Source organism: Ambystoma mexicanum, chromosome 5p (assembly GCF_040938575.1).
Source record: "Ambystoma mexicanum isolate Mex_15411 chromosome 5p, UKY_AmexF1_1, whole genome shotgun sequence".
Classification (NCBI taxonomy): Eukaryota; Metazoa; Chordata; class Amphibia; order Caudata; family Ambystomatidae; genus Ambystoma; species Ambystoma mexicanum.
In genome coordinates this window covers 644,267,478-644,282,039 of record NC_090930.1, presented here as the reverse complement: position 1 = coordinate 644,282,039, position 14,562 = coordinate 644,267,478, and positions in this window count along the sequence as shown.

The window sequence follows — 14,562 nt, the reverse complement described above, 5'->3', positions numbered from 1 at the left end:
TGAGGAGGAAACGTGGAGTCATTGCACTGCACAGGCATGAAACCAGCCGTGGAGTTCCCGATTAAAAGGTGCAGTCCTTTTATTCGCGGTCAAAAGTGGTGAGCTTGGCTATCCGGCCGCCAGGGTGCTTGGCACGGGCGATTCGACTAAGTGACCTCTTTGGAAGTGAAAAAGGGCAAACTGGTTGGTCCTACCAGCTCAAAAGGAGAAGACTCTCCAGCAGAAGATCTTCTCTTGTCATTGGAAAAGTGGTGAGTTTGTTGCAGCAGGGCTTCACCAGTGGTGTCGTCGGTCACAGGTGGCTCAGCTTCTTCCCTCTTCGGATTCTTAGGTCCTCTGGCAACTTCTGAAGTTCCAGTCCCAAAGGCCCTGCTTTTATGCAGAAAAAACCCCATTCATCAGCCTAGCTGTCAATCACACATGCTAAGTGGTGAGCCGGGCGGCTCACCACTGGGCCAATCAGAGTAGAGTGTGACTTGGGTTGCTAAGGCAACACAGTCCAGGGTGCCAATTCCCCCCTCCACCCTTCCTGTGGATACCAGACAGAGTGGCACCATTTGGAGGGCTTCTGTGGAGAAGCCCGCCAAAATAGTGGAACAAAGGGCTCGACCTTGGTCAGAGTTACAGAGACGGACACTAACGCCATTTTAGAATCGAGTTCTGGCAAAAAGACCCAACCGGTGATTTAATATTAAATAAATAAACCGGTGGTATCTTTAACATTGCACCAAAAAGTGGTGCATTTAAAATCAATTGGAAAATCCCATAAAGAATATTCTGGTGGAATATTTTGCGTGGTAACCACTGCCACCAACCAGAAACTCGAAGAGGGGGACGGGACAGTGCCCCCTCGAAAACAGACCCAGGGACAATCGAATTACCCCTTACCAGTACTTCCACAATATGATGGTTTTTACTGGTTCTGTTCACAATTTTGGACTAGTAAAGTCAATGGTGACTTTACATGCCCTGGCAGACAGTAGTCAGTCCCAGTGTATGGGGTCTATGTTTGGGGGTCACTGTGACACCCCTGTGGTACTGCACTGAGGGTGCTGTGTACCACACATACAGAAAAACAGATGATACCCTATGGAGTAAAAAGAAACCCCATAGCCCATAAGAACATAACAAGTCCAAGACATCCCTCAAATCATGTCTAAGAGTGGGAGTAAAAGAGTCTCACTCTTAGCAGGAGAAAAAACAAACCCCAAAAATCCAGCAAAGCTGCTGGGGGACTCACTAGGTTTGGGAAATTAACCTTATAAGAGAATTCTCCCTAACACACACATATTTAAAGACCAAGTATTACAATTAGAAAGTAGCATACAAAAATGCACTATTTATTATGGACCCAATAACACACAAATGAAAAATGAAAATGCACTAGTATCACACACGCAACACACTATGTAATATATATATACAGTTACTCGAATCAGTGCAAGAAAGTTTAAAACTCCACCAATACCTGCAAGGGAAAAGGATGAATAACTGTTATTGCACCAACAGCCTTCAGAGATGGCAACTCTAACTTTATAAGTCCAGCCCTAAAATCAATGCACAAGTTTCGATGGCAGGAAAATGTTAGGGGAAGAATTTTGGGGGTGAAACAGATTCCAAGAGTCAGGTAAGGATCTTCTACGATGAACAATGCTGTTCCTGACTTTCGGAGGGCTTTAGGAAGCAGGTTTTGGATGAACAAAGAGCCACTGGAAAGTGACTTTACTACTCACCACCCTTAGCTCAGGGTTGGTCCACATTTGGCAGTTCTAGAGGTGGCCACCAGAGGTAAAATTTCCTGCCCTCCATTTGGCTTCCAAGAGCACGGGTGCATGGGTGCTGCGGGTGCTGATACAGGTTTGGTACGGGACAGCAGCTATTACTCTTGATTCGGATAAAGAACGCAGAAAACACCATTTTAGCAGGAGTCAGAGCAATGGAAAAATGTGGGAAAACCACCTTCAGCCACCGTCACTGTCGCACAGTGAAACACAGGGACCCAACTCTCACGGTATGATGCAGCCTTCTATCTCACTGACCCAAGGTGCTCGGATGAGACAACACTCGGCAGAAGGGTGCTTTGTTGGATAAGTTGCGATTCCCCAAAATCTCGGGTCAAAACTCGAAACCGGATGACCCAGGGACACTTCTGAAGAGACTCACTTGCAGGGATACCAAGTAACGTCAAGAGTAATTGATCCCACCACTGAAGGCATGACAGGATTGCCCTCTGTTCTGCTCATCTCCCCTGGATACTTGGCTCCTTCTGCAGGTCAGTTCTGACCTGTTGCAGATCTACTGAATTGATGCAGGACCCCTCCTCTTATTCGCAGTCAGGTGAGTGCTCACACTCAGCCCACCTATGGCAAGATTTGTTCCAGTGGTCTGGGGTTCTCATGCTCTCATGCACACCAGACATCTTGGCACCAGTTGTGTGGATTGGGACAGACAGTCCCAGTGCACTTCCTGGGTGCCTAGACACGTGACTTGCAGGGACATGTGAACAAACCAAGCAGCTTTTGTGTGCAACTGCATTCTAAAATAAGGAAATGGTATCCCTGGAAACGTGGTAGGCTCAGGAAAAAATAAATACAAATGAAAGGAAAATCTACTGCTACCACCAGTCTGTTCCAAGGCAAATTGTACAATCATGAAAAATTCATTAGAGGGTGTCTAGGGCCATACATCACAAAAGCCCCATTGCAAAGGTGCTGTAAGGTACTTTGCACAATGATAGAATGATCCCAGCAAGTGTCAACACAGTCAAAAGACTAAGACAAACAAAGTTTCTCAGTACCGACAGCCTAAAGGATGTGCCAGTTTCACCACAACAATGAGATAACGCCCAATGAGGTGCAGCTGAATGCTGTGCTCCACTGTAAAAAATCAGGTTAGGATACAGAAACAAATGCAAAACAAATGTGGGTGTCCATCGACTATGGAGGATAAGTTGCTTCTAGAGATATCTTTTCTAACAAGGTTCAGGTGAGGTGACATGAGATGTGTCACCACTCTTGGCCCTCACAGTGGAGGACTCGGCTACGAGACCATATCTTGTCTTGTAACTCACCCCATGTGTACTAACTCTCGGAGCTTCAGATAATAGAAGCGCTCCTCCTTAAAAAGCCCAGGCACATTACTACCACCAGCTACGGTGCAAGTGAGGAAGAAGGAGTGCCATGTCATACACTGCCTCTCCAGAGGAGGGCTGAGCCATGTAGGAAATTGTGAGGTCCAGTCCCTTTCTCTGTCCCATGACCCCATTTCTGACCCACTCCACTGCCTTGAAAACTATTCTTCAGTCCCCCACAACATCCACACAATCTCTCGATGCAGGTTGTGCTGGGGACCTTGTACAAAAACTGCGGAATATGTGGACCTTGAGTTACATCTGTAAAAAGTTGATTTGCATAAGCAGCAACATAGCTGCTCTTAAAAGTGAGCAAATGTGTAGGTCGCATAAATCACTTTTAAATTGTGACAGCCCACGACGTAGGATCACTGCTCCTCCCTTATGGAGTGAACAGCGCTACTAAATACTCTAGTGGGGCAAGATGATCATAGATTCTTTATACCGGGAAGAAAAAAGGCCCAATGTCAAAGTGGTAGTAGGACGAGCATGGTGGCTTGAGCTCAAAGGCCTGCGTTAACATGGTGCGGCGGGTTCAGGCATGAAATTCTAAAAAGCAAATATCCTTTCTGAAAATAATGCTTGCACATTTGCACGTTATGTGTTGAAATGCATTCTTTCTGGAAAACACTGAAGTCACTTGGCAATTCCCTCTGTTTGTTAAAGATCAGCTATCAACTTCCCATGGAATATGTGACACTTCCTTGTTGCATAAATCACTAATGAATTGAGGGACCAAAGCATTCTGGGCAGGAGCATTTCTACCTTCATAACACTCCCTGAGAGAGTTCATTGTCTTGTTCATTGCTGAGATTTTTCATCTGCGTAGGCAGTGAAACGCCTTGTCTCTGCTTTACGACTGCCAGTGAAGCAGGCTCTCAATTAGACCAGAGGACTATACATCAACGTCAGGCATGCGATGCGAAAGCTCCATTTTCCAGCCAGGAACAGCCGTCAGTGTTGCCTCTGCAGTAACTGAATTTCATAGTGGAAAAATCAGGAATTGCTGAGGGAAGAGTGAGAGAGACATTTGGCGATAAAGCAGTTTAGGCAACTAAGAAAAGCTGCTTAAGAAAGTGTGGAAGGTGGATTTGCAACGGGTAGGCAGGACGTTTTGATGAAAGGAGCATACCCAGGGCCACTTGTGTGTGGTTAATTCCAAATATCACATAGGAAAAGAGTTGGGGTTGCTGAAAATGTGTAATATGGGACCACTTAGAAAATGATTTCCAGAGCCTCTTTTGGATCCCAGTCCACCCCTGAGCATACCCTGAAATCCAGAAACCTTCTGCTGTGAGAGATGCATGTATGCAAATACCAGGAGGAGAACAGGGACCAAAGGAGGGAGTGACAGTGTGGTGGAAGAGAAACTGGGCCAGTTAGTGGGGGGAGTGAAACGTTCTTGTGCAAGTTACAGGCCGAGTGGGTTGGATACAGTGCTTTACCGAGAGCAGGGGATATTGATTGCTAAATTACTATATTCAAAATGTAAATAAACAGGAAAATAAAAGCAGTATGAGTAGCTTAGAGTAAAATGGTAGTTTTTTTTATTTTTTTTTTTAATTTATTTTATTGGTTTATACAAACTTTTAAAATACATCCAGTTTGTCAGAACCCAATAGCCAATACAAAGCAAGACAAGACCAGACAAGGCAGAACATATAAGCATGAGATAAGATTCCATCCTTTTGACAGGGGTCAAGCCTTTGGTACTAGAGGAGCCTTATCAGGAAGGGCCCAATGTACTTCATCTGAAGGTTTGCACAATGTTAAGCACTACCCTGAAGTCCCTGTACTGCGGCATCAGATAACTCAAGGCTCCTTTCAATCTCATGCAGAAATAAGGTCAGCACCCTTGTCAGTTTTGTATTGGAGCCCGTAAACATCAAGTGCCACCATTCTTCAGCACTCCTCAGTGAGTATTCATTTAACATTTGGCCTAAGTGTTTAGTTCTTAGGGATCTATGGAAAGGGCAGAATAGGACAAGATGTTTGAGTGTTTCAATGCAGGCTTTACAGAACCTGCATACTGTGTCTGACTTGTCCTTTCCAGCACAGTTCTTTGTTCGTCCTTTTGTTCTAAACAGATTTAGGCGAAATCTCATGAAGGTGGCCCTCCTCCTGTTGTCTGGGAATAAGACCACATAATTTTGCAGTTTGTTAAGCGCTCTTGCTTCACTAGGGGCATCTCTCATTGTTTTTGAAGTCCTTCGGTCTGTGCTGGTTTGAATCCAGTCTAATTCCCAGATCTTTTTCTTTACCATCAGTGGATTGTCCTGCAGCATTTTGATATTGGTCTCATACATGGTCAGAAGCTCTTCACATTTTTTTGACCATATGGCTAACAGCCCGTCTGGGTTCGCGTTTCCAGGATTGCTCAATATTTTATATTGTGGAGCGGCATCAGGCAGCGTGATTTTCCTAAATAGAGCCAGGGCGTTCCACGCAATACGAGCCTCAATGGATATCAAGCCTAGCTCATATCGTAAGCACACTGTTGAAGTGCTGTTTGGTAGGTGTAAGGTTTTCACCCAGAAGATGTGTTCTAGGGTTGACCAGAGTTCCACTGGACACCCAAAGGCATTTTCGGCTCCGTATATGAGAGCTGGGACAACCTTCTGTTGGTAGAAGGATATCACTGGCTTGAGCGAGAACTTCCCATATCTTTTATTTAGGATCATGGCTTGGGAAGCAAAATTTCGGCATTTTGTTTTCGCAATCTCCACCCAGGGGCTGTCATTTAAATTTGTGTTAACTTGCATGCCGAGATATCTTGTGCTTTCTACCATGATTAGTTTTTCTTTTCCTAAATGCCAACAAAATTTGTTGCTTTTCCGGTGGCGGCCCATTTGCAGGTTTTGCAGCGTCAGAATTTCACTTTTAGTGTTATTGATGTACAAACCGTTGTTATCCGCATAGCGTTCTACTGCATACATTTTGCGCTGAAGGCCGATTGGAGTAGTGTCTAGCAGGATTAGGTCGTCAGCGTACAACATCCAGCTCAGGGCAGAGCCGTGTATTTTAGGGGAAAAGGATCGAGGCTCATCAATTGCAATGCCGATATCCGAGAGGAACAAATTAAATATGATTGCCGCCAGGGGGCAGCCCTGTTTAACTCCACAAAAGGTGTTAATTTCTTCTGTAAGAGTTCCACGTTGGTCAAGGTGCACTTTAATGGTTGTTGCAGTGTGGATTTCTTTAATGGCGGCTAATAAGCTCTCCGGACAGCCCCAGTTTGTCATCTTGGTCTACAGAAGTTCTCGGTCGATGGAATCGAAAGCATGGGAGAAGTCTATCAGGGCTAAGTAGACCTTTTTGCCAGATCTAATTGTTTCCATCTTCAGCAAATTTATTAGCAAAAGGTTTAGGCCGCAGCCGACCCCTTTTACAAAGCCCGTCTGTCGTACGTCAAAATGATTGCTATCTGCAATCCATTGTGACAGTTTCTGTTGGAGCATTGTTGCATACACTTTGCCTAATACGTCCAGAAGCGCTATTGGTCGGTAGTTTTTGGGCTCAAGGTGATTTCCTTTTTTGAAGATGGGAACTATTATTGCAGATTTCCAAGAATTTGGAGTTGCACATCTTCTGCTGATTCGGGTGAATAGTTCTTCACAGAACTCTGCCCATTGCTCTGGACTTTGCTTTATAGTAAAGTTAGTGAGGCCGTCCGGCCCTGGACCCCCTGAAGCGCTAACATTCTTAATGATTTGAAGTAGATCCGCTTTGGGAAAAGTGAGGTCCCATTTTGTTATATTTGGTGTCATCGGGGACAACCATTTCCCTTTTTTGCTGTACAGATTTTCAAAATGTGAGGTCCACCCTGCTTCTGAAACTATGTTTGTCGTCAGTGCTCTTTGGGGAGCGCCTTCATTGTTAATTAGGCTCCAAAATTCAGATGAGTTTTTATTTCTCATCTTTTGCAGCATCAGTTCAGCATCGTTTTAGAGCCTTGTGAGAACGAATCCAGTTTTTGTAGTTCTGTTTTGCAGCATGTTTTCCTTGCAAAAAGGTTGTGGGGTCTCTGAGTTTTATGTGTCTGATAGTTGCACGAAGTTCTCTCTTTCTCCTCATAACCTCTACGTCGAATTTATGTTTGTTTGCAAATCCAGGGTTTCTCGATCCATGTTTTTTTTCCACAAACAGTTTGAGAAGGTGGACATATTCCACTCCAAGGTCAGTCTTGATGAATGTTTCTGAGATTTTGGCGACTTCATCAGGGTGGAGTGAGAGCCTCACACGGTTAGGCTCTACCAAGATCTGGTGGTTCCAGCATTTGTTAAGTGGTTGTTTCGCAACTCGCAAGGTTAGAATTATCATCTCGTGATCACTTTGAGTCATCTGTTTTACTACAAATGACAAAGTTGATTGTTGGATCTTTTCTGAGACGAAAAAGTAATCCAAGATAGATTTTTGTTTGAGTCTTCTCCATGTTGGTTCGGCAGGTATGTCGCCCGCAGTATTTCCGTTAAGCATTTCAAGATCTCTGGCTTCCATTTCTGCCATCCATTTTACGGCCAGGTTATTCGATGCATTAAGAACTTCATTGTTTTTCCGTCTTAAGTCTATACAATTGATATTCAAGTCTCCGCATATGATTATGTTATGTGACTCATTTTTGATCATTAGGTCGTCAATTATTGATGAGACTTTATCTATAAACGGAATTGTGCCGGCCTGAGTGTGGTTCCAGTATAGATTCAGTAGATGGAAATGAATTATATTGTCCGGTTTAGGACCTGCCGAAGCTATTGTTGTTACTTGAATAAATGGCGACAGATTTGCAGTGTTTATAATACGGCATCCAGAACGTTTTTTGACTAGTGTCAGCAGGCCTGCCATGGGTCTTCCTCTGGTTTTTTTGGAGGCCGGATTAAATGCCACTTCATAGGTGTCCACGGTCGGACAGGTAGTTAGCCATGTTTCCTGGAGGCAGACCACGTCAAGCTCATCCGACCAGGGATCTTCAAGGAGGTGGGAGAAGTAAAATGGTAGTACAATGTCATAATTAATTACTAAGAAATTAGGCAATTTATCAGACCCATCTAAAAAGTGAAGTATACACAGAAAGATGTAAAGATACTTATACAGATTAAAACATATCCTATTCTTATAAAGTGGTTGCAGTGCATATGGTACCCATATGGTAAAAATAACGATTTTAACAAGAATGTGTAGGGCTGCAAACCTGGCCAAAGAACAAGCGTGGAGGCCCAGAGTCGATCCACGTGCTATTCCCTCCCAGGCACCAGGGACAGGCAGAACAGCTAGTTGAGGCCATTGGGTGGGGCAGGTGATATTAGAAAGCAGACTGCTGCAGATAGTCTCAAATGCTTTTGCCTAAACTATGTAGAAACTCCACGTTCAGACAACAAACGCTGCGAGCTACTTCTTTTCCAGTAAAATCCAGTTGCAAAACCTTAGGAAATGCCATCAAACTCAAATCCCATTAACATGTAGACGACCGTCAGATAAATCCCGTGATGCAGCCCAGGCAGCAGAGTCAGGTGCGTTTCTATACAGAGAACAGATTGGAAAGAGAAACGAGCACAGTATCCCTGTCCCCAAAAGGTGACCCTGAACACAGACTAAACGAAGGTTTTATAGGAACATGCACAATGCACGCTACACAGTAATCAGTCAAATATATTTAATTGGTTACATTAAAAAAGCAAATAACTTTCTAATGTACCATCCCTTCCTCTTGCAGTGCATGGTTTAGCAGCACCATGCTACGGTTCCACTTGGCCTACACACATGACACAAGCTCCCCTGTTGCGGGTCACTGCATCCTGCATAATGAACCGCAGTCTGGTGACAGCACCCACATGGCCCTTATTCCGGCTCTCAGCCGAGTGACACCGCCCTCATGTGTTATGTCTCATGTATTATTGCGTGTCCAGGGGACTTTCCTCCCCTTCTTAGGTTCAGCACTTGACTCAGGGGACCGTGCCTCACCACTCAGTCATACCATGCACAATAGATGACCAGAACACAAGGAGAAGAGGAAAAGGAGGTTTTAGAGAGAGCATGTGTTGCAAGGCAGGCAGGCAGGGGCTATCTCTCTTTGTCACGACAAGCCCTTATATAGGGAGGCTGTTACAGTGAGAATAATGATGACAATAAGCAATGGGCAAATATTAGTCAGTTAATTTAAACACTTATGTGGCATGGGCCATTCCATATTTGAGATGCAAAAGAAAGCTGCCTGATGAGATAAATTGAAAGTGTTCTTTTTATTCTCCTAGGTTTCATGCAACACATAACATTTTTTATTTTACATTGTCGATGTTCTGTATTTGAGTCAACATTTCTAAGAGGTTATCAACATGGCATGGGATTATGGATGACCAGTAAAAGCTTACTTCATATTTCAAATGTACCTTCACCTTTATTTCTACATGCCAATAAACATTATGGGCCTTATTACGAGGTGGGCGGAATGGGTTTAACGGCACCGGTAATGGTGCCGGTATCGGTAAACCCATTCCGCCCTATAACGAGGTTCCCTTGCGGAACCCCTCAGAACGTCTGGTCAGACCAGACGTCCTTTGCGGGTCCCGTTATTTGCTCCCTCCCCATTCATATTGAGCCCTATCGGGGCTCGAATGGGAATGGGGATGGGTTTTTTGAATGAGCAATTACAGGGTCCTCCAAGGTTGGAATGACCCGGTAATTCCTCATTCAAGGAACCCCAGACCCGAGTTTGGAGGCACCCATGGCGCTAATAGCACCATGGCTACCTCCAAACTCGTAATGAGGCCCTATGTCTATGGCTCTGTAAGCAGTATGATGTTTACATCATTTTGTTCACAATGATATGATATGATATGATATGGCATTTAGAACGCGCCTATATGCAAGTGTTTCAAGGCGTGGCGAGGCAAGGGATGGGGACAAAGGGAAAACATAGGGCCTCATTACATGGTAGGTGGTAACCATGGCGCTATTAGCGCCATGGTTGCCGCCGGTATTTTACTGTGTCCGCCTTGGTGGAATTACCGCCCTACTCCAAGGTGAGCGGGGCAGGTAATTCCCCATTCACCAAGCCACTTCCCCATTCCCATTTTTGCCCCCATAGGGCTCAATGGGAATGGGGAAGGAGGTAATTACGGTACCGCAAATTGCAGTACCGTAATTAGCATCAAGGTCCCTTAGCGGGCCTGTTCCTTAACGGCTGGTAAAACCAGCCGTTAAGGTCCGGTCCTGCAAAGGGACCTCGTAGTAAGTCGGTAAGGGTTTACCGGTACCGGTGCCCTTACCGGTACCGGTAAACCCTTACCGCCTACCGTGTAATGAGGCCCATAGACAGTGATCTTACTAGGCCAGGTGACATTGAGATTGCGAAAGAGCAGGGGAGGGATGGGGAGAAGTCGGGGGAAATGGGAAGGGGGCAGTGCATTACATAAGATAGCCGTGAAAATAATAAAGATGAATACATGAATTAAATTAAAGACAATGGGCCTCATTACGACTGTGGCGGCCATGATATGAACGATGCCTGTAAGTGACCGGTACCGTTTATACTGGGCCTCCACATTACGAGTTCTCCCACTCTGTACGCCTGGCCAGACCAGACGTGCAGAGCGGCACCCGCTAGCAAAACAGGATGCTAACAACGGACACGTCATTAACGGGTCCATTGTTAGCATCCTCCCCATTCCCATTGAGCCTTATGGGGGCTCAAATGGGAATGGGGACGTACCGGTCCGGGTCCCGCGATTGGGAATTACCAGGCCAGAAAGGTCAGAATGGCCAGGTAATTCTGATTTTGCAGACCCGGACCCGAGTTTGGCAGTAGCCATGCCACTAAAAATGGCATGGCTACCTCCAAACTCGTAATGAGGCCCAATGAATAAGAAGTGCAGCCAGCTGGTGGCAAGTGCAAGGGTAAGGGCAGACATTAGATGTCAAGTGCTGGTAGGGGACTTTAGGGATACAGAAACAGTCCCCGAGTGCAAGTGTTGCCAGGGGGCTAGTGCAGGTGTGCATCTGGCTGGGAGGGGACCTGGGTCTGAGATCAGAGGGTAGCCAGGTAAACCAGTGTAGTTTCAGTTTCAACCAGGAGGTCAGAAGGGGAGCAAGGAGAGAAAGCAGAGGCAAAGAGGAAGGTGTTTAGAAGCTTCTGGAACTGGAGATGGTTCTCCTCAAGTTTCAGAGAGGCAGGGAGGCTGTTCCAGAGGGAGGCCCCAGCAGAAGAAAGAGATCTACCACCAACTTGTTGCTTGGAGTAGTGACTGACCCTGAATGAGTTAGAGGCGGGTGAGCAAAGAGCTTGAGAAGGAAGATATTTAGGAAGAGAGAGTTGAAGGTATTGAGGCCCCAGAAAGCCTTATGGATAAAGCAGTGGGTTTTGAACTTAATCCTCATTGCCACTGCAAGCCAATGCAGAGATTTCAGTTCTGGAGAGATACGATCCCTGGGCTTGAGGCCAAGGACAAGACTCATAGTCCTGTTTTGGATGAGTTGCACAGGGCGGAGAGTAGAGGGAGGCAGATTTAGAAAGCTGGTAGTTCCGTTAGTTCCGTTTAGCATCAAGCCCTTAGCTCTACTTTCCCAGTATATCTGTCCTTCAACAGTCAATACCTTGCCAAGCCTCTCAGTTTCCATACTTTTGAATTGCGGTTGGTATTTTGGCCACAATGTCCATGTAATTCCCAGTTCCATCCACATACATAGTTTTAGCTCAGGAACAATAACCATGTAATGACTAGGTTTCTTGGGAACATGGATCTCCCTTATATCTCTATGTATCTTCCAGTCCCATTGGAACCAATCCATAAACCTGCTGATATTTGTTATATTTGAGTCCACATTCACTTTATGGGCCCCTTGGTATGAAAGGAACATTTCAGTCACAAAACGTCCACAGGTCTCTGACACGACCACGACATAGTCAGTACTCTTGATTATACATTCAGAACTTCTGGCCAGAATTCATAAGTGATGTAATCTCCAATCACCCTCAGCTGATCATGAATGTAGTCTTGGACATTATCAAGTCATATTTTGTTCATCTGTCTGCAGATTGTAGGTTACAGATTAGCACACCTTGTGTGATGCTACTGAAATCCATAATCAGATGGAGCGCTCCCATTCTTGCATCTATTTTTGAGGAATGCATCCCAGTTAACAGTCCTGCAGCCTTCTCTAACTGGCCAAGCCTTTCTTCATGTGTCTGACCATGATAGATATTCTAAGATAAAGCCGCTGAGTTAACTCTATTGAATATACAACATTTGAAGTCCTGATTCCTTCTGCCTTTAGCCATTGCATGTCATTTTGCTGTGCCAGGCATATTGCTGCTCCTGGAGAACAATTGCAAACATGAGATTACACCTGAAAGCTCAGTATTGGCAGAAATAATTGTATTGAATCTAACCCAGCATTAATTACAGTCCATTTCTCTGGGCACGTTCCGTTACCCAGAGATTCATACCTGTACCTGGACTTTTGTTCTTTCAAAACCATCAAACCCCTTAATAGTTAATTCTTGGGAGGGGCAATGTACCATTCACTGTATCAGGGTGCAGATGATACGTGCCACCAGTATCTCATTTAAACAGTTAATGTGTCCCTCTATCAAGCATTGTCTTTCCATTATATTTCATCATGGACCATAGTTGTGAACATGTAGCTTCTGCAATCCTCTGTTTCCTTTCTTGCACACATAAACCTCGAGCTATTGCAGTTTCTGTTAATAATTTTGTGCATGTGATAAAAGAACTGCCTGAGAAGAACGCCTCACCGATAACTGCTTCTTTTATGACTTCAGTTGTGCCATAGGTCGTCCAGTGGAACGCTCATTTATGAAACCTTAGTTGTTCAAGAAATTATCGATCAGTGGAGAAAATTGGAATTCAAGTTAGTTTTTTGTGTCGGTTTTGGCCAACCAGTTCACTTGACAGTTGCACTATTCATTTTTGGAAAAAAACGTTTGACTTTATGTTGCTACCTTTTCCTGCCACATTTGAGTCCAGCGTTGCCTTTGAAAAAGCCTCTCTTTCCCATTCATTGAGTGCACAATTAGGGAGGGTCTTGCAACGTGTTGGTACTTGTCAAAACCTACATTGAAAAGCTTCTAGAGAAATTCCCAAAGAGTAACTCATTTCATATTCCCATGACACAGTGCCATAATTACCTGCCGTACACACTCCTGTGGCCTGCCTTTTCCACTGTGTCAATTACTGACTTGTTCACTGCTTACCATGTCAGTGTTTCTAATTACCTGCTGGATTATTCCAAATTGTCCTTTTTCAGGACTGCCAATAGAGTCCCTCTCACTTGGATAAAACCAACAAGTTGAAAAGGAGCACTCAGCTAGCCAGAAGCAGGGGCATTAAATACTGCCTCAGTCAATGGATGAATAGTTTAGTGACATAGGCTGTGTGAGTCCAGTCCAGGCTGGGGCATTGCTGCAACACACTGCCAGCTACATTAGCATTAGCACCTTGTAGGGACCACACCATTTAACTGTCATTGTTGCTTCGTAATAAACCCCTATCCCCCAGGGTGTGAGGGGTGACATTATACTTCGCTTCCATCAGCAATGCCTAATAGAACTGCAAATAGATATGCCTTACAATCTTCAAAAGATTCGATCAATTTTGCAAATCAGCATCATCTAGAAGATGCATATTTCCCTGACTAAATGGTAGTCGGGTGTCTTTCTAGGAAGCACACTGATCTGTCTGTGAAAATATCCTATTGGCTCAAATCCATTTTCCTTTTTGAGGTGTACTGCATGCTCAATAAAAAATAAAGCAAATTACACAAAGGAACCACCTTCTGACTCCCATGGAAAAATCCAGACTCTGCACCGAATTAAGAACTCACTATAAAAATGGGTTGCAACAGTATAAAAGCAGTCTGGAAAATATCAAGTGGAGATTCGTGTTTAAGCTATTAAAGATACACGACAGCTGGAAATGTTGGTATATTTACAGAAAGTTTCTAGCTGGTGAAACTCCCCTGATACTGATCCCGCTATCTAAAGAGACTAGGGAAAAGCATATATCCAAACAACAGTCTGTTAATGTGAAGGGTGATAGTATGATCAATTATCATTATCATGGAGGCCTGAGTAAAGAGGGATTTGAAGAGAAAGATATTCTTAGGAGAATTAATAAATGTAAAGGATCTCATGCCCCAGGACCAGATAGGTTAGTTAGTATAGTGATCAAAAGTAGCCCTACATACTGGGCACAGGAGTTGCCCATAGTTTTTGCAAACATTCTAGAGACAGGCAATATCCTTAATAGTTGGAAAGAGTCTATCATCATACCTGTATCGGCAATAGGAGTGACCAGCCCTTAGCGATGAGTGATTCCTGCTGTAAAATATGTGCAGGTCTCATTCAAGAAAAGTTGAACATCTGGGTCAAAACAGAGGATCTGTTGCCTCCCGTTCAGACTGGTTTTAGACAGGGCTGC